The sequence below is a fragment of the Heterocephalus glaber genome, unplaced genomic scaffold (assembly GCF_053883595.1).
Source record: "Heterocephalus glaber isolate CG9 unplaced genomic scaffold, H.glaber_assembly_v1.0 deba00000331, whole genome shotgun sequence".
Taxonomy (NCBI): Eukaryota; Metazoa; Chordata; class Mammalia; order Rodentia; family Bathyergidae; genus Heterocephalus; species Heterocephalus glaber.
In genome coordinates, this window is record NW_028258142.1 from 27,771,483 (window position 1) to 27,797,894 (window position 26,412).

At 38.5% G+C, this 26,412-nt stretch overlaps 1 long non-coding RNA gene across 2 annotated transcripts in view; it reads left to right on the forward strand.

Moving 5' to 3' along the window:
- Window positions 1-26,412, forward strand: part of LOC110344028 (uncharacterized) — a 529,159-nt gene that overhangs the window by 98,827 nt on the left and 403,920 nt on the right. For both annotated transcript variants that reach the window (XR_002386299.2, XR_015443502.1), the window contains exons 2-3: window positions 13,972-14,063; window positions 17,463-17,527. This is a non-coding gene — a long non-coding RNA (uncharacterized LOC110344028). The remainder of the gene's footprint in view (window positions 1-13,971; window positions 14,064-17,462; window positions 17,528-26,412) is intronic.

Genomic DNA, 26,412 nt, shown 5'->3' on the forward strand with positions numbered 1-26,412 from the left:
CTGAATGATCTGGGAATGTTGAGAAATATGCAAGGCCAGTTTTTAAAGCTTTGTTTATATTCCAGCCAACTTCCTCCCAAATCAGTATTTCCCTATGTTTTAAAGAAATTACACATTTGCAGAATGTTGATATTAAGCAAAAGTGAGTCTTCTTGTAGTTCTAATGGGGCTTCTGATCCCAGTTCAGTAATTTGCCTCTTCATTTTCACTTTCTAGAACCTCTATATACCAAAGCAGACCCTGAAGCACCTTCCTCCCCAATTCTGGGTCAAAACAACAACTCTAATTTATCATTTATTTATTAACCAATCTCTACCTTAGTATCTTCTATATCCCACATTCTTTTTTTCTTTTTAATTTCTTTTCTTTCTTTTCCTTTCTTGGATTCTTGAGCCAAGCTCTCACTATGCAGTTTAGGCTGACCTTGAAGTCACTATGGAAGTCACTATGCAGCCTAGGCTGGCCTTGAATTCATGGTGATCCTCCTACCTCAGCCTCCCGAGTGAGTGCTGGTATTACAAGCATACACCACCATGTCTGGCTCCAAATTCTTTATCTTTGAACAAATTATATTTCTATGATTATTATTTGTCCCCCAAATCATTCATTCAAAAAATATCTGTTGAATACCTACTATGTGGCAGGTCTTGGTCATTGTATTGGTAGGTGGTGAAAAATCCACTCTTAGAGTGGCCTTTCAAGGAGACATTGCTTGATTATCAGCTGTTGCCTTATTCTCAGTCTGTGCTTGGTCACTGTTCCCTCTTGCTTTGGGTCCTTAAAACTTGCTTTTCCTTTTCCCTCACACGTACCCTCTATCTCTCCACCTCTTAGCTCTGAACTCAGGTAACTCCACTGTCCTACCCTCAGGGAAACCTTCCAAAACCTTTCTCATTAGGCCAAATCCTTGTCTACTGGCTCTTACAGCATTCTGTTCTTCTCATAAAATTCCTTGTCTACATGTGTTGACATGATCATGTAGTTGATATGTTTCCTGCATGACATGATGAGTGTCATGAAGGCAGGAGCCTTCTTTTCTACTCCCTTCCCAGGGTCCACTCTGTGGCACTTAGCAGCCACTCGGTATATACCTATCAGTTAATGAGTATTTTATAACACCTTAAGGCTCACTTTAATGTTGAGCATGTGGATTCAAGGAGGGAAAGCAGGGATGGCCATCAGGAGGTGCAGAAGTCTTCTGTATTTTATTCAAACTTTATTGTTATGCACTTTGAGGGAGTCTATCAATTTCATCAGTCTAAAAGAAGAGTGATTTAGAAAGGTTAGTAAGAACTTCAGAGAGACTTTGAGATTTTATTTTTGTTTGTTTTATCACCATTTAAGGTTGAGCTATTTGTAAAACCTTTGCGAATATGGCAGGATATTTATGAAGGCCCAAAAGGAGTATGCTTAGTGATACATTAAGCAAATGCAGAAACACTAGGAATTGCTATGAATTTGAATGAGAATTTAAGCTGAGTTTGTTGCCCTGATATTTTTCCTTTAAAGAGCAGAGACCTGGCCCAAAACAGGTGAGGATTACATTTCAGGGAGAGGATGATGGATTGAGACTTATTGCTGAGGTTCAATGGTCTAGTGGGAATTTGTGGCTGCTGGAAGTTAATGCAGAGTGACAGATTGCCGCTTTGAGTGAATTTTTTTCTCACACAAATAAGCCTCTAATTAAAGCATTTAATGTTTATATAGTTGTCACATTCCATAATTTAAAATTATCCTAATTTAAAACAGCATTTAAGAAACTCTAATTAGACTGTTAATATTATGAATTTTCAAGTACTCCTGTTCTCTTTCCCTGATTAAAATAAAGAGAAAAAATTCTCCCTGCATCACCCTGGAGCACCTGATTCTGGAGGTGATAGTTAACTTTAGGATATGTTATGGATATTCAGTGTATGGGGGGACAAATCCTACCTTCTTCAGTTTCTCATTCACATCAGGGAAGGAATTATTTCCTGAGGTAACTTTGTTCATTTCAGAACGTATGACATTTGTGTATATGATATTCACAAATATCAGTAGCTTTCTAGGAGTTGCTCATGTTCTCTTTCCCTGATTTAAAAATTTGTCCCCCTCAAAGAAACAGGAACAATAAAGTCAACCTTAAAAAAAGACCAGAATGAACTAGTTTCATTACTATGTTTTTAAAAGAAAGTTGGAATAGATTTGATGTCTGTATACATGGAGCATAAGGCCTTTTTTCCCTTGATTAAAACATCCAAAAAAAGTGCAGTTAGCAGTCAGTTTAATTTCCATCACTTTGACTACAAAAATTTCCATCACTTTGACTGCAAAAAGTTGAGCCACTTAAAGACTCCTTGAGCTCTCCAAGTTGAGAATGGATGTCTTTGTACTTTTTCTTCAATTATTCTGAAGCACTAAATCCAAAACCAAATGGCTTAGGTAACCATAGGGCTAGAAAAACAGATGACAAAAAAGAGTTAGCCACAATCACTAGGAAATCCAATGACAATAACAAATGCTGGCTAACAATGCTGGTGGGGCTGTGGTGAAAAAGGAACCCCCCTGAACTTTTGGTGGGAATGCAAACTAGTACAACCATATGGAAATCAGTATGGAGCATTCTCAAAGAACTGAAATTAGAAATTCCATAGGACCCAGTTATCCCCTTGCTAGGTATCTTCCCCAAAGATTTTTAGTCATCCTATTATAGCGATACATATATACCAGTGTTTTTATAGCAGTACAATTTGTAATAGCTAAATCCTGAAAGCAACCTGTATACCTATGAACAGAAAAATGGATAAAGAAAATGTGATAGCTATGTATAATGAAATACTACTTGGCTATAAAGAATGACACATTTGAGACATTTGTAGGAAAATGGATGCACCTGGAAAATGTTGAGTGAAATTAAACCAGACACACACTTAAATACCACATGGTATCTCTCACTTGAGCAAGGCGAAGTAGAAACAAAATGGTAAAGGATGAATAGAAAGGGACAAGGGGATGGATCTCTTGCAATAGGGAAGTGGTCCAAGGGGGAAAGGGGGAGGGGTGTGGAGGAGGCGAAGGGAAAATAAGAATAAAGATGTGCCAGGTACAGGACTCTAATAACACCAATTAATATAAACACTGTGTACCATAACATGAACTGAAACAACATCAACAAGTACGAAAAGGGAAGAGGATAGGGGAAGTGGAGGAGGAGGGGGAAGAGGGAAGAAAGGGAATTAAAAAACCAAACAAGCTGTAATATGTACATGTAACCACTCCCTGAGATGACTGTAAACTGCATGTACTGCAATCATGTAATAAAATAAAGTAATGAAAAAAAAAGCCCCCCACAAACTACAACAGACAAAGCCTGGTACCAGGGGTCCCTGTTCCGGCAGGAAAGGCCTGTTAGAAAGTGGGAGGGTTGGGCTTTTGTTTTGAGTGATGGGCTTGCAAGTGCTTATCACATTATTAGAAATAACTAAAGAAAGGGAGCCATGGTTTTTTTTTGTTTTGTTGTTTTTGGACCCGGGGATCGAACTCGGGTCCTTCCGCTTGAGAGGTAGGTGGTGGAACCACTGAGCTAAATCCCAGGCTCTATGTTTGGATCAATGAGTGTGTATTTTAAACTAAGAGAAGCAGTTCAAAAGGAAAATGTCAAATCAACACTTTATGAATATCAAATCAACACTTTATGAATATCTTGAAGCTGGAGCTTATAAATTAGGAAAAGAATTAGAAAGATTTTATTGTGTTGCTGTTGCTGTTCCTTCATGAGAAAGCACATTGATTCACTGAAATTAAAAAAATAAAACTCAAAATTCAGGGGGCCAGGGAAAGAATAATGAGAGAAGATAAAAACATTATTTTTTTCCAGAAGAGTAACACAGAATGAAAATTAGGGGATGCTCATCCTATTCAGGGCCAGCTCAAAAATCTTTCTTCTTTAACTCAAATTTATTTTCAAACTCTTATTCTGAATTTTAAAAGTATACAGGAGTAGCACACTATAGTGAACTCTCACATGTACCCATCTCTCAGATTCTTAACAGTGTCATCTTACAGCTTTTTTATTCCTCCATGTGCCTTCTCTGGAGTTTTTGAAGCTTTTAGATATATCCTGAAATATATACATATAAAATTAATATATCTCAAAAAGATATCTTCTTAAATCTAATCACCATATCATTATTATGCAACTCCAAATATCAGTGATAATTCTTTAACAGCATTTAATAAGTGCCTGGTCTTTATTATTTCATGGTTGTTTGAATCACTAGTCAAACAAGGTCTCTTTCATCTTTATGTGTTTCTTCTCCATCTCTTTTTTTTTAATTTCTTAAGTTTATTGGTACATTTTAGGTATACAGTATGATGACATTCATCATTGGGAATTCGTACCTTTACATGATATATCTTGGTTCTTGTTTTTTCCCCATTCTCCTGCCCTCCCTTCAACCCCTCCACCCCTCCCTATTTGCACAGACTTTGTTCCTGTTTTTCCTTTTCTCATTTATTCCTTTCCTCATCCATCTCTTTTTAAATTTGCATTTTAATTTTTTGTTGAAGCTGTGTTACTTGTCATATAGAATTTTCCAGTGACATTTAATGTGCTCATTATATTCATGTTATGTTGTATAGCAGGGTTTTTTTTTGTCTTCTGTGTTTCCTCACTGTTGATTGTTCAATCTGGAGGGGTTTTTTTTTTTTAAGAGTAGGAAAAAATTTGTTGAGAGAAAGATAGCTTCTGTCTAAGAGAGACAGAAGGGGGACCAGAAAGTGGGTTGCCCACTCACCCAACTTCTCAAAGGTGTTTTATGGGACAAAGCCATGAGGTGAAGCGGGTTCAAGGTGGGACAAAACTATAGTCAACTGGTAAGATTGCAAGTATAGTCACTTAGGTAATATTTGATCCAATGAGAAATCACAAAGTGGACAAAATTATGAGCAACCAATAAGATTATGACAAGTATAGTTGCTTAGGTAAAATTGATTAAATGGGGATCCGATGGGAAAACAAGTTGTGTAGCAAGTGTACAAGGAATGAGCAAGAATTTTCAGTGGAAAGAGGTGGGTCAGAGATCTTTCTTGGAAGATCTTTGCTCCCCACCCAGGTGATTGATACCTATTTATTTAGAATATCATTTACTGCTATTCATCCTTAGGGGAAGCACCTGGGTGTGATAGTTTCTCTTCTTTTACAATGCTGGCTTTCAGTGAAGGTGTCTTGATTGTCCTCCATGTTGGCTCCTTCTGGGCTGGCCCTGTCTAACTGCCTACAAGATATCTAATTAACTTACCTATCTACAATATCCCTCCCTCTGAAGAAGTACCCCTAAGTGCTGTGAGGGGGCAAAGGGCAAAGCCTGTTCTGGCTACTTCCAGCTGAAGAGGGTCGTAGTTGTCATCAGCAGTTAGAGTTACTCTACAGAGGGTCTATCTAAAGGCCTTTGATAGGCGCCAGGCATTGTCATCTTGGTACCCATACAGCTTTGAGTCTGGAGGAGACAAAGCCAAAGAAACAGTTAAGAATACATGGGCCAAATAATAAGGTCAGCAGGATTGCTATGAATATAGCCAACAAGCATTTCCACCCAGAGGAACTAGTAATAGCCTCCCACAAAGAGGATAAGGAGAAGGTCCAGGGGACTTCAGAATCCAACGTAGGAGTCATATTGTGTAGTTTAGCAGTTATGAGGTGTTTACAAGGTCAATATGGTGGATCCCAGTAAAAAAAAGTCTAGCACATTTGCCATTGTTCCATTGATATGACTGCTTGGAGTTTAGCAGCCTTTAGGCAAGAATAAAGAAAACTTTTAAGAAAGTAGAGCATGTATAATCTAAGCAGGAGCACACTAGAAAGGAAGGGCAGGTTGGGGAGAAAGTCACACTTACAAATTGAATTAGTGATTGTAACCTGCTGGCTCTTAGATTCTTTCATGATAGAGGTTATCTATAAGTCTGATACTTTGTCATAGGATCTCTCTAGTTTTAGCTGTAAGAAGATAAGAGACAATTTGAAGAACAAATTTCACTAAGAAATTTTAAACTCTAGTTGCGCTCTTACAGATTTTACCATAGTTTTTTCCTAATGATCCATAACCATGGACAGCTACTGGTATAGCTGGAAACTGCCAGAAGGGATCAGTGATTAGAGCCCCTTTTTATATCTAGCTTTATTACTATGGCATTATTTTTATATCTTTTGGTTATTCTTTTCTGCTGGGTGTTTAAAACCAAGTTAAAGTGAGACCTGTGTCAATCAATATGAACCTCTTGCTATCAAGGTCACTTACGTCTCCTTAGGCATTATTTTGGAACAATGTATAGAGCCTCTCAGCTCCTCTGTCAGTGTCAGCCATCAGGATGGGTCACGGCCTTGCTTGACCATGTTGCTTTCAGTGAAAGCATAGGAGACTTTTCCCCCTTTGTGACCCACCTTTGGCACACAGTAAATTTGTCCTCTGGTGTCCAGCAATCTCCCTGCTCAGGAGGTTGGGTGACTTACCAAAGATGTAAGATCCCATAGAAAAGGTTCCCTCATGTCCTGGATTCTTTGTTGACCCTAGGGGTAAAATATTGTTTGTCCTCTTAGCCAAGTTACCTTTCCAGTTTTGGTCTCCAGACTTTAGTTGTTAAACACCCAGAAGAGAAGATCAATGACCTTAGTAGTATAGCAGGCATAGTGAACTTAACTATTATAATTTTGTCTTGACATCAAGCACTTTTGAAGTATAAAGCACAGTGAGAGGGTTGTTATTTCTTACCAACCATGGTTGTTTTAGTAGTTGAATCCCTGCAGATTGTTAACAGACAACAGTTATACATTAGAGAAACTTAAGATCAAGAGCCACACATAGTATTTTAGTATGACAATCATGATGACATTATCTTTGTAACACTTACATGTCCATCTTAGTATGGAATAGTCTTTCAGTCAAACACCTCCATCTGATCACAAGACATAAAATAACATAAAGAAAATTCTTATTTGTTATTGTTTAGTAGGATGCCATCTAAAGAGAACATACACATTGGCCTATAAATGTACCTTAGGAGTTCATAATGTCTAGCCTCTAATTTTAGTGTGTGACATTGTTTTGACTGTTTGTTGTCTGAGCACCCCTAAGTGTGCTGACACATATACATCACATAAGTTCTTGAGAAAAACTATTATTTGACTGGTTATCTTGTGCTGGCACCTTTTATTAACATACAAAGTGAAATGGTGTCCTGTAGGCAGGAATTTAGAAGTGCTTGTTTGAGCTTCTGGAATGCAGTCTGGGAACCAGGTTCCCAGGTTAAAATATGGATGTCTTTTAGGTTTCTCTATAAGCTGATAGAGGGGTCACACAATCTTATTATATCTGTCTATCTGAAGGAGACAAAAGCCTGTAATTTCTAGGAATTTCCTTAGCTGTTTTAAAGTCTTGGGCTGTGGAAAGGAAAGAATTAGTTTAATTCTTTCTTCCCCCAGTCTTTGAGTTCCCTGAGATATAATAAGGCCTAAATATTTTACCTCAAGGCTGAAAAGTTGTGCCTCAGATCTAGAAACATAACCCCTGCCTGTTAGAAAATTCAGCAGAGCACAGGCATCTTGGCTAGAAAGCTCTTCTGAGGGGGCACATAACAGCATACAATCTACATATTGCAAGACTGACTTGGAAAAAACTATAGTATTTCCTTCTATCAAATCAGGATCTAGGGATGTCCTCATCTTTTTTCCTGAGAAATAGTTGACAATTTAAAATAACTGAAGGACTTAATTCTCATGTTTCTTAGATCTTCAAGAATACATGCCTGAAAATGTCTTCTATTTTAATCTCCTATCTGATTGGCAAACCACTGGGGGTCTTGTATAGGAACTGTGTTCTATTAGGAACCAGTTGTTCCCCGGCTTCCTGTCTTCACCTTTTAAAATCAAGACAGTGTATCTCTAAATGTAGTAGCAGTTTGTAATACTGCTTGTCTGTCATTAGAAATTAATGTCTGATTTAAGAGCAACATTGCATCTTTTTAATCTAGTCCATAGGTCTGAGTAAGTTCTCCAAAGACCTCAATGTACATATCAGGATCATCTGAAAACTTTCTTAGGTCTCATTTAATCTGTTTTAGGTCACTGAGAGAAAAAGACACAGGAACGCAGGTAGTACCATATTTGCTATTTACTTCCTGCAAGGGATATTGTCTCTGAGGGACCTGAACAATTTAGCTAAGGATGGATCTAGCCTCATGGAGGTTTTAATTATGGCTGGTCTAGAAACTCCACCCTCAGCAGCCACTGATCAAGGCTTTAAATTGTCTTGGAAACTTTGTTCTCAGCTCCTAAAGGGTGAGGAGTAGCCTCAGGCTTAAAGGTACTGAATGTCTTAAGGGTGAGGTGTCTCTCATTTCTCTCTGGCCCATATTTACATTTGAACATAAGCAAGAATTCCTTCTTAATATAAAGAAAGTCTCAACATGAGACTGATTTTAACCATTTTTTCTGTCTTACAGTATAATTCTAATTGTGAGATAACATAGTACTTTCCTCTGTGTACTTATTTTGGCTTTAGGAGGTAGGCACACTGTATGCAGGTGTAGAGAAATATTAAATTGCTCCTTAATACATTCCAAAGGAGTATGAGGTTCAGATATGGAGTTCCCAATCTGAAAAAAGAGAGAAGAAAATACAGCATCCTGTAAGTCCTTGCATGATTTCTATGTCCTTAGGGCATTCTCAGGGCATCCCTCAAGGTTTATTCCACTTCATTAAAGGTAGCTACTGTCTGGAGAGAGATCCAGAAAATAAAATCAGGCTAAACTATCTACCCTTTATCAGTGCCATGATCTCAGGGAACTCATATCCTAACTCAAGTAGGTACTCTCGAAGCACAAATTACAATTGACTTTAGCCATAATAAGCATGTTTAGAGGAGGAAGTATTTCTAGCAAACAAAGAGATTTAAACCAGTACTTTCTAGTTCTTAAAAAGAGAAGAAAATAGGTCAACAGTCAAATTAGGGCACTTTTCTTGCAAAAGAGATCACCTCCAGAGATGGTAAGTCAGAGATTCTGCCCTGGGCCCTAGGCCAGAGAAAGCTGTGAGACATTTCTGTTTGCCTATCCAGTCATTTAGGCAACTTTTATTAGCAGCAAGACAAGGCTACTTCTTTAGGGTCCATTTTAAATTCACCAAGTATTTGAAACTCGTAGGTCTTCCTAGCAGCCACAATCTACATAGTAAAGGCACCTTTATCAACTTCCTAGTCATGCATGAAGAGAAAGGCTAACCAAAATCTCCTTTATTCTAGTTAGTGTGTAAAAACACAAATGCAAGTTACTGATTGCTATTTTCCCTAGTGTAAGACAAAACAGTTGTTTCGAGTTGCCTTAGTCTGACTGCCTGAAAGGAGGAGCAGTCTGACTACAAGGGATTCTCAAATGAACTCCCAACAAGTTGGAGAAAACTTTAAAGGGAGTTTTTAACTCACTAGCAGAGTGAAACAGTCCAAATAAAGCTCAAGCTGGTTAAACATCCAAAAATCACCATATAGCACTCTGTAAGTCCACGGTCAAGGTTCTGAGATCTTCACAACTTATCAGCAAAGGTATTTTTCTCCCCTACATACATAAATGATGAAGACCATGCCTAGGGGAAGAGAAGGTTTGGGTAGTTTTTACTCTATCAAAGATTTGTTTTCTACATTTGTCTAGAGGTCTGTTTTACTAGTAGAGAGAGCAGTCCAAATCTGTAGCTCAACTTTTAAGGGAGACTTAAGAAAGAGCTCTGACAGCATCGTTTCAGATCACTCTGAGGCAGAAGATATCTGATGACCACTGACAGAGTTCTCCTTTCACCTCACTGAGGAGTCCAGATAGGGACAAGATGTGGAAATTTTCTGCTGATTACCCTGATGGGCTGTCAGGAGCTAGTTTCTTCTGAGGGGCCTTTGGGTATCCGCCAGAGAGTAGCCCTGGCCATGACCCCTCAGTTGTCACCTCAGTTTCTGCTAGTTCCATGCAATCAGAGATCTGTCTCCGAAAGGAACCCAATTGGCTCTCTGGTCAATGTTCCACCCACCATTGGTGTCAATGGGAAGGGGGATTCACCAGAGGACAACTGGAGAAACTTGTCCTCTGATTTGAGAGTGGCAGCTGCCCTAAAGGCAGTTACTAGCTGGCAGAGTAACCACTGTTTGGCATTCTATAAGGGACAGATAAAAGCCTGAACTGTCTTTATCTGATACGATTTCATAAGAGATCCATTTTACAACATTTTTAAGCAACTAAGTCCAAATGCAGCACTTAGAAAACAAGAATAAAATGTAATTTTAACAAAAGACAATGCATAAGAAAAACAAATTTACAAACATTTAAATCACAACTAAAATTAAGACACTTTTGAAACAAAAGCCAGAACAAAGGCCAGAATTTATGAACCAAAAACCAGAATCTATGAAACAAATGTCCAGAGCCTATGAAACAAAAGTTACAATCTATAAAGCAAAAAGACCAAAGTTAGAATCTATGAAAGAAAACTCTTACCTCCAACCAGTCATCTTGGTGGAAGACCTCCAAAATGATATAGGGGGAAGAGATGTAACTCCAAAACCTTCTAGATATCGGAAATGCAAGTTCATGTTCTCTAAATCAAAGAATGAATTCTAGGAACAACAGAGTTTAAGGGTAGGAGGAATTTATTGAGAGAAAGATAGCTCCTGTCTGAGAGACAGAAAGGGGACTGGAAAATTCGTTGCCCTCAATCTGGAGGATTAATTAGATTCAAATTTAATTTTTTTTTCACATTACTTTATAGGCATTGCCCAATCCTTTCAGCAGGAACAACATGCATGCTGGTTTTTCCTTTTATACTGCTTGCAGCCATTTATGATACTAATTTATTTAATCATGTAAAATAATATTTCAATTGGTCATACCTTCTTTGTTTATTAATTGGAATGATTCTATGAGAAAATTTCCTTCATCAATTATTACCTTGAAGTACATTTTATATAAGAAAATGGCATAAGTGCTCAATTCTCCTCATTTTTTTAAAGTTACCAATATATTCTGAGTTCCTGAATATCCTTTAAATGGAATTAATTAGATATTTACTATCATTTTAGATTTATGGATTTAAACATGTGTTACAATTCATTGGAATTATTACCTTTATTGTCATTGAAATTATTCCATCTTTGGCCAGTAGAAGCATATATGAGTCCTCCTGAGTCCTTTGGATATTGTACTAGTAGTCTTTGGCAATTTTTTTGTTTTCTGTTTAATATTTTATTCTGCTCCTCTTGCATATTTCTTTCTCCACACTCAGAATCAGCCATTTCTTTAAGGAGCTTTCTTGTAGTGACAAATGATATTTAGATAACATAGTCTAGGCCAATGATGGCAAACCTTTTAGAGCTTTCAATGATACATACAGCCCACTATGGCATGCATGCCATTGGTTCGCCACCACTGGTCAGGCGCTAGGAATGCTCATGGCTACTGGGTTGCTCATTTTTTGTACATTTTCTCTGAGAATGACATTTTTATTTAAATGGAAACTTCCATTTCTACTTTAGGAGTATATGGTTTTTAACTTTACCTCATTGAATTGCATTCATGTCTCCTTCTAATCATGCCTAAAATCCCATGTCACGGGGCCAGGGATTTAGCTCAGTGGTTTCACTGCCTGCTGCTCAAGTGCAAGGACCAGAGTTCGATCCCCGATACCAAAAAAAGAAAAAAATCCCATGTCACGATCATTATAATAATCTTATTTCTTTGCTTTGTTTGATCCTGCACACTCAATACTTTTAGAAGTGCAATACCAATGATTAATGAAAACTACTGAAATTGTCATGTATTTCTTTTTATCCCTAGGGTATATGTCATTAGGATAATACAGCCTATAGTCAATTACTTTTCAAGTTTTTGTATAATTTCTCTATGTGATTTTACCAAGTAGATTCACAGGCTCATTTATTTCATGTCAGTATTGACTTGATACCATGTTGCTAGAGTTTTTTTTATCTGCCTTTATTTCAGGGTCCAAGGAGACATTTTGTCACCTCATTTTCTTATACATGCCATTTAAAAAATATCAGTTGCTTTGCATTTGGCAATATCTACTAAAGCTGAGTATATGCATGTATGATGATTCAGCAGCTCCAGTTCTAGTTATTCATAGAACAGAAAGGTATACCTGTGTTCATCAAAAGACCCATACTAAAACATTGATATCTATAACATGAAACTACTGAACTGCCATCAGTAGTTAAAATGAATAAATCATTGTATATGTGTATTTGAATTATTATATAGCAATGAGAGTAAATTATCTGCAACTATACAAAATAATTGAGATGAATCTCACAAACATAGTTTCAAGAAAAGACACAGTAGATCACATATTGTATAATTTCATTTATTTGAAGTGTAAAAAATATACTATTAGAGGTCAGAATACTTTTGGGGAGCAGTGTCTGGAAGGAGGCACAAGGGGAGTTCCTGTGGGTGTTGGTGATATCTACTTCCTGTTCTGGATGTTTGCTCTGTTGGCATGCTCACTTTCTGAATATTTATTGATCTAGATGCTTAAGTAGTTATGTGTATATTATAAATGCAGGCAAAAATAGCTACTTCATAGGTATCTTCATAGCTGTGTCATTTGAATGCATTTTGGTAATTTGAGCATCAAAAAGGAAAATGGGGAAATGAACTATGAAACATTAAATAAAAGATACATGTATCCACAGTGCTATGTAAGTGAGGAATGTGAGGTGCCCACTGGTTCTGTGTCTGGCGTTCTAATGGGGGATTGGGTTACACTGAGGTGGGAGCATGTGTGGGGATAAGCTCTCACATCTCCCGGAGGCAAAGAGAATGAGAAGTTCAGGAGTTGCTCCTTTTATAATAACCCTCCTGTGAGAACTGAAGGGGTCGCACCAGAACTACCTTCTGAGAGCACAGCCCCTATGACCCAAGGACCTTTCACTAGGCCCCACCTCCCAAGATTCCACACCTCCCAGCAGTCTTACTCAGCAAATCAAGGCTTCAGTTGGAGTGGATGCTTGGGTGATGTTCGTACCACACCTGAACCATAGTAGGGAGCCAGTTTTCAGAATAGGATTGTCCTATTCTTTCCTGTCAAGCTGTTGTCTAGTTGTTCATTGGCTCTTGTTTCCTTCAATAACTCCTCTCATCCCACCCTGTGCTCAGCACTGTGCTAATCTGTATTCTTCACAATTCATATCATTAACTGAGGCTTCCATGCCTTTATGTTTATCTATTATCTTTCTCCTTACTGAAAGGTAAGCTGTGCAAGACCAGGGAACTTTGCCTGATATATACTCCTTTATATTCCCAGTCCTCAGATCAGAGTTGGAAGATGAAACATGTGATAAACAAAGATAGTGCTACCTGAGAATCTTGAGACCCAGCACTGTTTCCGGGTGAGGGGTGGTGTTGTCTTAAGATCCCACCCTGAGCAAGGCAGGCCATGAACTCCCCCAAGATTTGTGTGGGTGTGGCCTGAGATTCTCCTAGGTAGGATTTGGAGGGGATCCTTGTCTGCTAAACATCTCGAGTGTCAGTAAAGCTTGCTGAAAAATGTTACACAGGAAGAAAGGCATCATCTAGTCAGCCTGCAAGTCCTTGAAAAGAGCCGTGCCTGCTGTCTCTATTTGTGCTAAGCTTTTTATGTATTAAAGTGTGGCTTATGAGTGCAGGAGTAGTTGTAGGTTATCATAGACTGTATATCAGAAGCATGGTAATGACAGGGAACATTCCATACCTGTCTTTGATTAGTTGGGATAGTTTAACCTCAATTAAGAAAATAGAGCATTCACCTGATGAATTGAAGGTGGACAGATGGAGCTGACACAGCTGTCTAGGATGCCAGGTGGAGGGAGGGAATTTAGACCCAAGTGAGAGTAACATCATCTCGGTTGGCAAATGTGCCATCTGCTCCTCCATCCCCATGATTTAAAGGAGGCATCTTAACTCTTTCAGAGATCAGCTTTCCAGAACAACCATTGGAATTCAAGAAAATCAAAGGAGTAGGAATGGATTTAAAGGGGGCAGGCTATTCCCTACTCACTGAGGTAAGCAGAAAAAGAACAGTGTAGTGTGTGCATGTGGAATATTATCAAGGCTTACTTGAATTGTGAGGAATACAGTATGAGTTGTCTCTTTTACAGATGGGAAAATAATTCAGTTAAACCAAAGACTTGGTGTATGTGATGTAAAACACCACGTGGTGTCAGTTAATTCCAGAGAAAATGAACAAATATCATCTACTTTTCATTTTGTTCTGTTGCTATTTGTTGCTACTTAGCCATTTGAAGTGGAATTTTCCACCTAAACCAATATATTAGTACATGTTTATTTAGCTAATCCATTTTACTTTTTTTGTCACCTGCTATTTCATTTAGCAAACTGAGTATCTAAATTAGAGCTTTGTGCTGGGTGCTATTAGCTTTACAAAGACACATAGAAGTTACTGTTTATCACAAGTTTGGCCTAGTGGAGGAATCAAAGCCGTAAATAACCAACACATTGTCAGATTATTGCAAATCTTAAAAACTTTCACTCCTTTAATCTTATAAACTTTCACTCCCTTTGTGTGCTTTGAGGTTGTCTGAATCTGAGCTAAAGAGTGAGATACAAATTCTATACTTCTGTGATTTAACTGATTCCTGCCATCTCATATTAAATTATTTGCCAGATTTTAACTTCTCTCACTCCCAAGTTCCTTGATCTTAGATCAAAAAAGAGGGCAGTGGACTGGCCAACTGCCCACCTGTTGTAGGTTAGGGTGGGAGATGACCTCTGACTAATATCTAAGGTTCTAGAAGCAAATTAGTCCCTTCCAACATGCAATTTCAAGCTGATCTGGGGGCTGCCTGTTATGGGTCAGAATCAAGCAGCCTGGTGCATCGTAACCATAAAGAACTACTGCCAGGCTTCCTCCCTGGAAATGATTTTCTACTCTGTACAGCCCTACGTTTTCTCTTTCCTTTGTTTTCTGCTCCCATGTGTGGTAAGTATTACCTGTGCTTTGGTCACAGAGGTGGTTTTTTAAAAAACTTCTTCCTGTTGTCAGACTGAGGGATGAGCCAACAATAAATCCCCTTTTAGGCAGAAATACGGATGCAGTGTTACCTTCCAGGGAGCACTTTTAAATCATCCTCCTGTCAACAATAGATCCAGGGTTGACTATCTTATTTTTTTTTCTACTTTCATCTGAGCCACATTTGAGAAGTCAAATTTTTATAGATATAAAAGAACAGTAACACTGGAGGTCCAGACTCAATTTTCTTGTTATTCTTAATTCTCTAATATGGGAAACTTCACAGAGCAATAGCATCATTAAAACAGATTGATGTGACTGTTGTAGCTCAGTGTACCAGAGTTTATTAGCATCTCAGCACTGTGTCTCTTGAAATACAGGACTAGGTGTTCCCCAGCCCTGACCTTGCCCACCAGGATGTGACTGATTGACTCTTTGGAGCCAGATATCTGGCTAAGGCTAAGAAAACGTGATTTTTTTAGCTTAGAAACTGGAGTCTGTAAAGTAAAAAAGGATGACTGGGGTCATATGAGCAATTATCACAGTTTCTTGAAGACTAAGGAACTTCTTTTGAGGTTCTTGGGGAGAAAGTTTGAGAGGAGATGAATGGTAAAGAAAGAGAAAGAGAAAAGGAAAAAGGAAAAGAGATCTGAGCTTCTGTCTTTTCTCCTCTTTTTCCTTCCTCCTCTACCCCTCCCAGAGCAGTGTCCTTCCCCTTTCACCTTTTGTCTTCTAGATAATTCCTCATCTTTCACCACATACATACATCTGGGCTCTTTCGGTTTTTCCATTTCTCTAGTTTTTCATTATCACCAGTTGACTCAACTGATGTAGATTATTTCCTAGTCTTCCGTGTCTGGTTCTTTCTCTGGGATTCTGGAGCACCTTTTGCACTCCTTGTAGTACTGGGAGGTTGTGAGTCACTGGAATTCACCTGTCCCAGGTTGGTCAACAAGAGAGTAATCTGTTCCCCTGCCAAAGGGATTGGTTCAGGAGTGGATGTGTGACCATTTGACTCAAGTACAGTGATAAAAGTCTTTCCTGGGAGGGGTAATAAAGTGACAAGTCATTTTTTCCTTTGAGGTTGCCAAATCATAGGGAAGGTTAGAGCCTGGGATCTTCCTTGTAACAGAAGAAATTGTTTTGAATTATAAAGGCAAGAATGAAAAATAGAGATATGAGGTAGAGAAAAAGTCATGGCCCCAACACCCTCACACCACCTCCTGAATCCCAGATCTCTAGCAAAGCCTAAGACTGTTTCATATCTGAATTCCCAGACATAGGAGCCAAGAAATTGTCTTTTTGTTTCAGCTAGTATGAGTTAGTTTTATGTTATGACCTGATTAGCACAACAGAGACCAAATGGCCAAGATCAGAGAGAAGTTGCTCTAAAAATTTTCTCAGGCTAGAGTTGTTTTCCATTAGTTGCCACCAAAACTCTGGGAAAGAAATCAATATATTTGATGACAACCATCTTGCCTGCTACAGTCATTGCTCCACTTAGGTTATGTGTCCAAGACTTACATAGTCCCAAGAAGTTGTTCATAAAAAAATGTTTAGGGCTGGAAGTATAGTGCAGTGCAGGAGTAGAATACTTCTTTAGCATGTGGGTTGATCCTCAGCATGTAAAAAAAACAAAAACAAATCTCCAAAAGCTAAATTACTTTGGGATCCCTGTGGTCATCCTTGTATAAGTAATTCATTATTTTTTGTCAATTTTGTCTATTAGTACTCAGCCTGGATTTTTTTCTGTTACTACTCATCCCTGTTCTTCTTTGCTCTATGTATGACAGGGGCTAAGGCCCTGGAAATTAAATTTCTCAGCTAAGTTTCCTAGCTAGCAGGGTTCCAGTTTCTGGTTGCTGAAAAGTGAGAGTCACTTTGGTGAGGTCTGGAAGCCATATGGAAGGGACAAGCTGTTGTTCCCCAGTACCAGCTGTGGAAAGTGTGAGGGTGTCTGCGACAGCACATGTGGGGCTTGGAGAGTGCTTTCTGGGCTACTCTGGAGAGTCGCTCACTTCAATACTGCAGACAGCTAATATCTACGGTGGTCCCAGATGGTTCTAGGCATCTTTCTAAAGATCAACCATTGGCCTGCAGGCAGCTAGAATTGGTAATGGGAGCTGCCCTCAGATTCCTAAATTCCCTGAAATCCAGCAGCCCTTCTGACCATTGCTCCTGCAGCTCTCCAATGTTTGTGTAAAACTCTAGTATCCTTTGTTGAATGTTTTAAATCAGGATACCTACAATGGCTTCTGATTTTTCTCGCCAAACCTGGACCCAATCATTTTATTGTATCATGGTATGAGGACTCACTATTTACAGAAAGATAATGCAGTAATAGCAAAAATTACCATCTTTTAACTGTGATCGTGAAACCACTGCTGTCTTTTTTGCTGATGAAGTGAAAATATTTATCAACGTTTTCTAGGAGGCCTTGAGAGCAAATGATCTGCTCTACTGAACACTCAGAAGATGAAGTCTCTTTGGAAGAAGGTAATATTCTGAATGTTACTTTTCTGAATTAGAAAACACAGTTTTAGAATTGCAACTAGAATTAGTTGTAAATGAGGGGAAAAGAGAGCCCATGGCTCAAAATAGCAAATTAAAAAACAAAACAAAACAAAAAACAGTGTTCTGGCTCCAGGAATTTGATTAACTGCTTAAAAGATAGACATCTGCTTCTTCTTGGCTTTGCTGAATCTTGCCCTTGATTGTATGAGTAAGCTATTTCCATCTCGGTAATCTGTAGAGTGTTTTAGTTGGAGTAGTTAAATCTCTGGATTTAACTCAAGATTTGTATGTAAGTCAGCTTTCAGTTACTATTATGAAATATCTGAGATAATAAACTTAAAAAGAAAAAAGGTTTATTTTGGCTTACAGCTTCAGAGGTTTCAGTCTATGGTTAGTTGGCTGTGTTATCTTTGGATCTGTGGTGAAGCACTATGGTATGGTGGGCACCTTTGTCAGAGGAAGCTGTTTACCTTGTGGAAGCTGAGAAGAAAATAGACAGGAAGGGGACAGAGTCCTAATATCCCCTTCAAGGGTATACCTCCATTGACTTGACTTCCTTTCAATAGCTCCACTTCTGAAAGGTTCTGCACTTCCCAATTGTGTGGCAACCTGGGGACCAGGCCTATAATGTGTGGGCCTTTGGGGAAATTTCATGCCCATGCTATAGCTTTGTTTGTTTTTCACATCTGCTCTGGGCCTGCTGCATTGCTGGGCAACATTCAAGCAGGGATACAAGTTTTGGGGCTTATTCCATGGAACAAGTTATCACTCTTAAATCTGGGGCTTCTCATCAAGGAAGGGATGAGAAAGCCACAGGATCACATGGAATATTTGTTCTCAGGTGTGAATGTGGCAAATATTGCTGCTACCTACATTATATTGGCTAGAACCCAGGTGAGGCTTGGAAGCGTGGTCTCTCTGTGTTTGAATGTGCATCTTGCTGGCTTCAGCAAGGTTTTACTAAAGTCTCATTCCTCCCATGTTCCATTTTGCTCCCTACCTCAAAACTTTGACTATATTTTAACATTTTTTTGCTTCCAAAAATGTTCTTTTACTCATGTTTTTGTAATCTAGACAATCTATATTCTCATTTTTCTTATTTAAATTATGTCAGCATGAATACAGACCATGTATTTATGTGGTTAATCATATTGATTATAATAATCAGCAATCTTTAGATCTTTTGATCATCTTAATTGTATTATGAGGATTGTGTGTGTGTGTGTGTGTGTGTGTGTCACTGTGGATTGAACCCAAGGCATTCATATTGAGCTATATCCTAACTCTTTTTTTTAATTTTGAGACATGGAGTTTTAATAAGCTTCTCAGGCTGGGTTGAACTTGTGATCCTTCTGCTTCAGCCTCCCAGAATACTGGGATTATAGGGATGTGTCTTCATGCCTGGCTGAGGATAGGTATTTTGAGTCTGATACTTCTTAAGAAAGACTTCCCAGTGGTCAATTTGGCTTTAATAGTCTCTTTGGGCCTTCTTTTTTTTTTTTTTCCTTTGGGCTTTCTAAAACAGTTAGCATCTATGGTCCCCCTCGTGCTCCTCAAACTTTAGTGAGTATCAGAATTATTTGAGGGACTGCTTAAAACAATGATTGCAGAGATTCAGATTCAGATTCGATTTGATCTGGGAGGAAGTCTGAGAATTTGCATGCTGAAAATATGCTGATATTGCTGGTCTCTGGATTCCATTTTCACAACCACTAGTACTTACTAAATAGTTGAGCATGGAGTTTGGTATCATTTTGCATTATTTGTTATTTTTGCACACTCATAACAGTATACTTTGGTGTCTAATATATGCGAGGCCTCGTGGTGCCTGTTTTAAAACCTTATTAGTTGTATTTCAAAGACAGTTTTTATTTTTTGTATCGTTTATCATATTAGTAGGTAATGAGTTCATGCTCATTAATTGGTATGAACCAATACAATTGACTTCTGTTGTCTTATCGAACATAGATTACACACAAACATGATTTTGATTATGAAAACATGTATTGGAATCTTGACCTCTCTGATTGTTTTTTGGGAATGGACAGCCTTACTCTTGTTACATTAATATCTTTTTTCAAGCAATTCAGTAAACATGGCGTATGAGTTGCTCAATTTCGTGTCCTTGGTTATTTTCTGTCAAAGGCATTGAAAAGCATTAAGGATGATTCAACTTTGTTCTTAATTAAAAGGCATTTTGACTTTCCATAGCTATTAATGGAAATGAACTGAAAACCCTCTAGACTACAGTTAAATAACTAGGTAAAGAGGCTCTGAGATTTTAGTTTTGTCCTGATGCTTCTTGCCCAAAGGTGAATCATACTCCAGAGTATTGGTCTTGTTTTATTGGAATGTTCAGTATGTTTGCTATGGGATATTTTGTCTCCACAAAGGGCCAATGAGTTGGAAGTTATGTAAAATTTTAGAGCAATGGCAACTACTTAGAGACTATTTTTGTTCTAGTATCATTTAAGAATTGGATTGAGTTTCTTGAAAGGGTTTACAACTAATTTTCTCTTGTAATCTAAAATTTGTGGCTACTTTCATTACAATATTAAAAATCAAAATTTATTCACATTATGGATAGAAATTGTACATCATAGGCATTTTTGTGGTCTAAAATTGTTGAAGCTTATTTGAAAACATTTTAAAAGATAAAGCACAAAACTTTTCATATTTACACAATATAATCACTCAACACTTTTCCCCCATCATTTAAAAAAGTTTTTAACATGTTCAAATGCAAGCAAAAGAATATCCTGAATTATTGGGAATATGCTACGAAAAGAAACTTTCTGTTTAATTTTATTCTAAATTGGTTCAAGCACTATGAACACCCTCTGGCTTTTTCGTTAGCTCTGCAATTTTTCCCCTTCAGATTGGAACTGCTCTTTGATCTCCTAGAATTCTACAAGGGAATGAATGTACATGTAGATGAAAAGGAACATATGAATAAAATATATTTAGACTTTCTAAAGCCTTTGACAATATTTGCATTAAAAACTTATTAAAAGTTGAGTCACTCTACCATTGCCTATATTATTTTATCAAAGGTGGCAACCAGTTTAAAGTACAGTGAAGTAATAAGGGAATATTTCTCTGAGTGGAAAAAGACATGATAACTCATAAGAGTCAATTCTAGGAAAATTAGAGGTAATAGTCTCTAAAATCAGTGGGTAAGCTTTGAAGGTAACAAACTTGGTCTTCCAGATTCCTGGTTGGTTTGGGTAATTTGAAGCCACATGAATGCTCAGAAAATTGTGTAGATACTTATAAGGGACTATATTTTGGGATGAATTCTCACATCTCATTCCTAGGAAACCCTTCATTAAATAAAATTAAACTGGGGGCCATTGTGAATACATGACAACAGGATAGAGTATGTAGTGTTTCTCAAACTTACTTAATCATTGAAACTTTGATGTTGCAGTTTTAAGGATTAATGAGATACTAGAGATCTGTGGGTCACAATTTTGCACATACTGATATATATTATTGGGGCTATTATGATTCTGAGCCATCATTGTGTGAGAGTTTAGCTATTTAGCTTGTAAGTAGGTAGCTAGCAAGGGACAGTTCCTAAGGTGGAGTCAGGCTGGTCAGCCTTACAGAGAAAATAACATGTACATCAGGTTAAGACTTAACTCAAGCTGTATATATTGCTAGGTTCAGGAATGCAAAAGCAAATGTGGAGAGAATGATAGGAATTAGGCTAAGTAAAAAGAGGTTAGGACTGTGGCCCAAAAAGAAGTTCCGTAAGTGAATGAAATTCACAAAGTAAACAACACCTCCCCACATATGGGCTAGATTTTGAGGAATGTAGAACCACTAAGTAACCAGTTTTCCTTTGGACTCTGTATTAGAAAGCCTGAGCCGATTTGGTTATTTCAAACTGGTGGAGCTACCTCTGACAGGTGACCCCTGGACATTGAGCAGATTCCCACACTCTGCTAAACTATAACAGATTCTTCTGAGAAGGGTCTATTCATTTCACTTGCCCATTTTTTTTATTGGATCTTTTATTTGGAGGGGTTCTAATTTTTTTTTTTTAGTTCTAATTTATTGGCAATGAGCTGTTGAGAATAAAAAGAGTTACTACGAAGAACCATACATAAATAATGGGCATTACCTACCATACAATAAGTACAACCAACAAGGTTAAGATGATCACCCTACTAATGTCCTCCATGGCTCTAGAGTCTATAGACAATTTTAGCTCTCATTTTGATTTTTCAACCATCAGCATGAAATATGTTGACATTGCCTTCATTGGTACAATATCCGTCACTGCCTGTCAATCATTGATTGATGGCTACTCTCAGAGATGCTAATTCCCTGGAGCATCTTGTTAGCCTTGCTGCACTCAGGAAAGCCTTCAGTTGGTGACACTTGTACTTGGAAGTCTGCATTTGGCTCACAGAGGGCAAGGGCAAGGGCATCAGCAACATCTGCTATAGCCAACTATCAAGGTAAGTCAGGATAATCTTCTAGCATGGATGACTTTGAACTTCCTGAACATGACCTGGCCAAAGAAGCTTAGTGAATAGATCTAAGGAAGGATTTGAAAAATTCTAAAATTCTCTAATTTGTGTGGATGTCCTTAAATAAGGCATATGGCCACAGAATGGTAAATCTCGATAGGAGATAAGGTCAAGTGAGTTTCCTTACAGTCATCACAACAGCACAAGCACTTGAATTTTGAATAGCTGATGTTGATGAGGAATTTAATGTACACATTGACAGCTGTGATAAAGCACTGGAAAACTCCACAGCTGTTGTCAAACTGATCACACATCAGCCCGTAGTCACCAGCATTCTGCTTTTCTAGACATTATTTTGCAAGTAGCTTCTCAAAGGAGCCCTAAGCTTGTATGAGATCAGTCATTCCTAACTCAGTATTCTTTTACTTCCTAGCTCAGTGTTTCCCCCCCTACTCATTCTCCTACTTTCCCAGCTCAGCTTTTAACTGGTGTTCCAAATTGCTAGCATTGCTTATTGTGAAAAAGACTGTTTAGCCTTGATCCTATTTCTTGCTGTCTTAGTGGCTTCCCTGTCACTAGGACAAAATATGTGACACCTGCAATTTAAAAGAGAGAGGTTTATTTTGGCTTATAGTTTCAGCCCATGATCTACTGACTCCAAGGCAGAAATGACATGGTGGAAGGATGTAGCAGAGGACAGCTGCTCATTCTGTGGCAGCCAGGAAGCGGCAAGAGGGGAGTTGGGGACAAGAACATACTCTTCCAGGTCATGTCCTTCAGTGACACACCTCCAATCAGGCCCCACCTCCTAAGAGCCTACTAAGCTATTGAAATCATTCTTTAGTAAATCCACTGATGAGTTCAGTGCCCCCATAATCCAATCACCTTCCAAACACATGAAACGTTGAGGGGAACATTTTAGATCTAAAATAACACTGTCTACACAAAAAGGGAAAACACCGTAATTGTACCAAGTTGACCTAGACATATGTTGACCATGTCATTTTCAGACTACTCCCTACTGTATCACAGTGTCAGGAGCAGAGGGATAACTGCAAAAACTGGTAGCAGTGTAATGCAAGGAGCCTAGGCTTGGTGGTTCAAAACAGTGAACTTTTTTTTAGTATATCTGCTGCCGAGGCGAGCACAATGAATTTCTTTTGGATACCAAGGAATAATGAGGCCTGAGCTGCATACCCATGCCTTAAAAATTTTTTTTTCAAAAAAATTTTGAGATAGAGTCTCAATAAGTTGCTAAATTTCCAGGCTGGGCTTGAACTTGTCACCCTGCTTCAGCATCCCACATCTCTGGGATTATAGGCATGAACCACCATGCCTGGTGAGAGTGGATTTAAATCTTTCCTGACTACTTATCAACTTCTCAGTCCCAAATGAGTGAATTCTGCACCTCATGTTCTTATCTGTGGTGCAGACCCACCAAGTCTCAACTGATTGGTATGTTAATAATAACAATAATAAAAGTAATTAGTAAGAGTGACATTTTGTCTAAATGAGGGCTCTTTGCTTTCAGTGTTCTATCTTGCTAGGTAATTAAACCAGGTACAGAAGAAAGAGTTCTGTCCTTTGAGACAAAAAAATTTCAACAGTGGCGCCTGTGAGGTCAGGAGAGGTTAAGATTAACCATCCCAGATCTTTACCACAGTTTTCTTCGGAGAAGGGAATTCATTTTCCTGTTAAGGTTTAATCTATCTGCAAAGCAGGATTATATGAGGTTTTATTTTTTCCTGTTAAACTACACCTCCTTTTCAGAGGTTGCTATGAATATAAAAGTAGAATTTCCTTCTTGTTATGAATTCATTAGAAAATGTATAGTCCTGTAGTTATTTAACTACCAAGTAGACAGGGCTCATTTGCTAGGTAACCCAGTGTGATGCCTGGTGACTGAATTTCATATGTAGGATGCCAGACAGATATTTAATTAAGAAATTCAATAGCCTGTCAAAACATTGAGGATTAATTAAATCAAGGTGGTTTCTACCCTGGGAACATCTTTTAGGTGCTATGGGCTTAGAAACTTGCTGTTACTTGACTTCTACCTTGCCCTTTCTAGACTTCAGTTTCCCAGGAATGAGATGAGGAAATTAATAATATTTAAGGTATGTTCCAGCTCTTTCATTTTAAGTTTATGAATCTTGGAGTAAAGTGAACTCACCATTATGTAGGTGCTCTGATAGATCATGTTATGTGTCAATTGGAGAGGTTCAGAGGAGGCCCAGATACCTACTTAAATATTATTTTGGGGTGTTTCCAGATAAGATTAGCATCGCAAACTGTGGACTCAAGTCAGTAGATTGCCCCCTCCCCATGTGGGTGGTCACCATTCAATCTGTTGAGGGATTAAATAGAATAAGAAGTGGAGGAAGGAGCAATTCACTGGCCCCCAACCTGCCTACTTGGGCTCTGACACTTGTCCTCTGCCCTTGGAGTGGGATTTATAACACCTAGTCTGGCACGTAGGCCTTCAGTCTTGGATGGAATGATACCATCAGCTTTCCTGGTTCATCATTTTGCAAGTGGCAGATCAGGGGACTTCTCAGCCTCCATAATCTTCATAATAAATCTCCATACGCACGTCTACACACACGCGTGCGCGCGCACACACACACACACACGTTCTATTGGTTTGTTCTCTTGGAGAACCCTGACTCATAAAGATACTAAATGGGCCTGTTACCAATTTCCCCAAAGAACTTTCTGGAAATGTCACATGTATCTCTTAGTAGATAAGGAGCAGAAGTGTCTTCTCAAATCTCCCTTTGCTGTTCTGTGCTAGTATTCATTTCCTCAGTAGTGTGGCTTTCCACAGTCATTCTTGACTAAGGCCAGATAGCTAGGAATGTATGAGGTTAGCACAAGATGTGCAGAGAGACTCTGAGTAGCTATAAAGTACACTTGATCTTAGCCAAAAGGCCGAGAAGAGATGCTATAAAGTATATTTAAATGTAATATATACTAGCTTTTATTTCCTTCATCAGTTAATATTCTTTTACCTGTTTTATCATCCAAAGAAAAATACAACTTCTACTGCAGAAGACAATTTTTTGCTTCTTTGCATGACAAATTGATATTATGTTCAGGACTTGAAAAACACATATCTCTCAGGAACATTTTCTTACAGTTCTAGACACAAGTTACCAAAGTCCACTATGACTGATGTAAAAAGAAAAGGAATTATTAAAAGAAGACTGGGAAACTAAAGAAGTTTGGGATGGCTGGAGAACCAGACTTGGGGCTATGAAGCCAGAGACAGTGCCTCCAAATTGCTGGTCTGTGCAGGTCCAAATCGATTTGCTGGTCCAAATCGCTGATTTGTTCTGCACAGCTTGCTCCTTTGGTGGCATGTACAGTACTGGATGTGGCTACTACAGTTCCAGTGTCTGAAGATGGTTGCCACCATTGTCTGCACCTGTGTCAGAAAATATTCTGCACAGTTGCTTGTTTCTAATTCTTTTGGACAAGCTCTTGATGATAATGGCTAGGTTGTATGCTCATGCTGTTATTGGATGGTGAATCCTGAGGGAATCCTTTCCAGGTTTTTGTGTACTGAACAGAGAATTGGACAAGACACACAGAAAAGGTAGTGGGAAATGTACATTTATTGATGGTGGAAGAGAACTATGCTCTGCAGAATGAGAATGGGCCAGTGGACAGAATCTCAGTGAGTCCAAAGATAAGGGGAAAAAAGGCTTCTGTTGTATCCAGAATTCCTGGACTGGGCCTTAAGCACTCCCATCTAGTGAATTCATCTGGATGGCCCGGAGAGCTTTCTTGATTTTCCAGTGCTAAAGAAAACCTTAAGGGCTCTGAATCCTATCAGGCAAGACTTCTCCACCTCCATCCTAAAGACCCAGTCTGAATTTTACATTTTATGATGATATTGGTTGCTAACACTTACATAGTATTTGACATAGTATATTGGTATAGGTTTAAATGATTCACATATATTAATCCTCATGTCTTATATACATGTCTATTTATAGTAGCTATATTATTTAAGTACACTAGTCAAATTCTACAGATGAGGAAAATTTAGGTGGGAAAAGTTTAAGAGTTACCTGTGCTCACACAGCCTGTTAGGAGAAGAGCTGGTTTTGGAGAAATGCAGGCTGGCTCCAGATGTCATGCTCTAAACTCTTAGTAATGAAATAAGAGAGAGCTTGTGGGCTACTGGGTAGGTAAGGGCTTAGCTTCCGATGCCTCCTGACATATTTTACATGGAGGACAGAAAGCTAGAGTGTGAATGAGACTGCTTAGACTTGTGCAAAAGTAGTCTTGCTTCTGCCATTTGACTCCTGGGTGGGATAGGAGGAGGGGGCTAGAACAGAGGCAGGACACAAGTCACGTCTTCACTGGTGTGTATTTGTT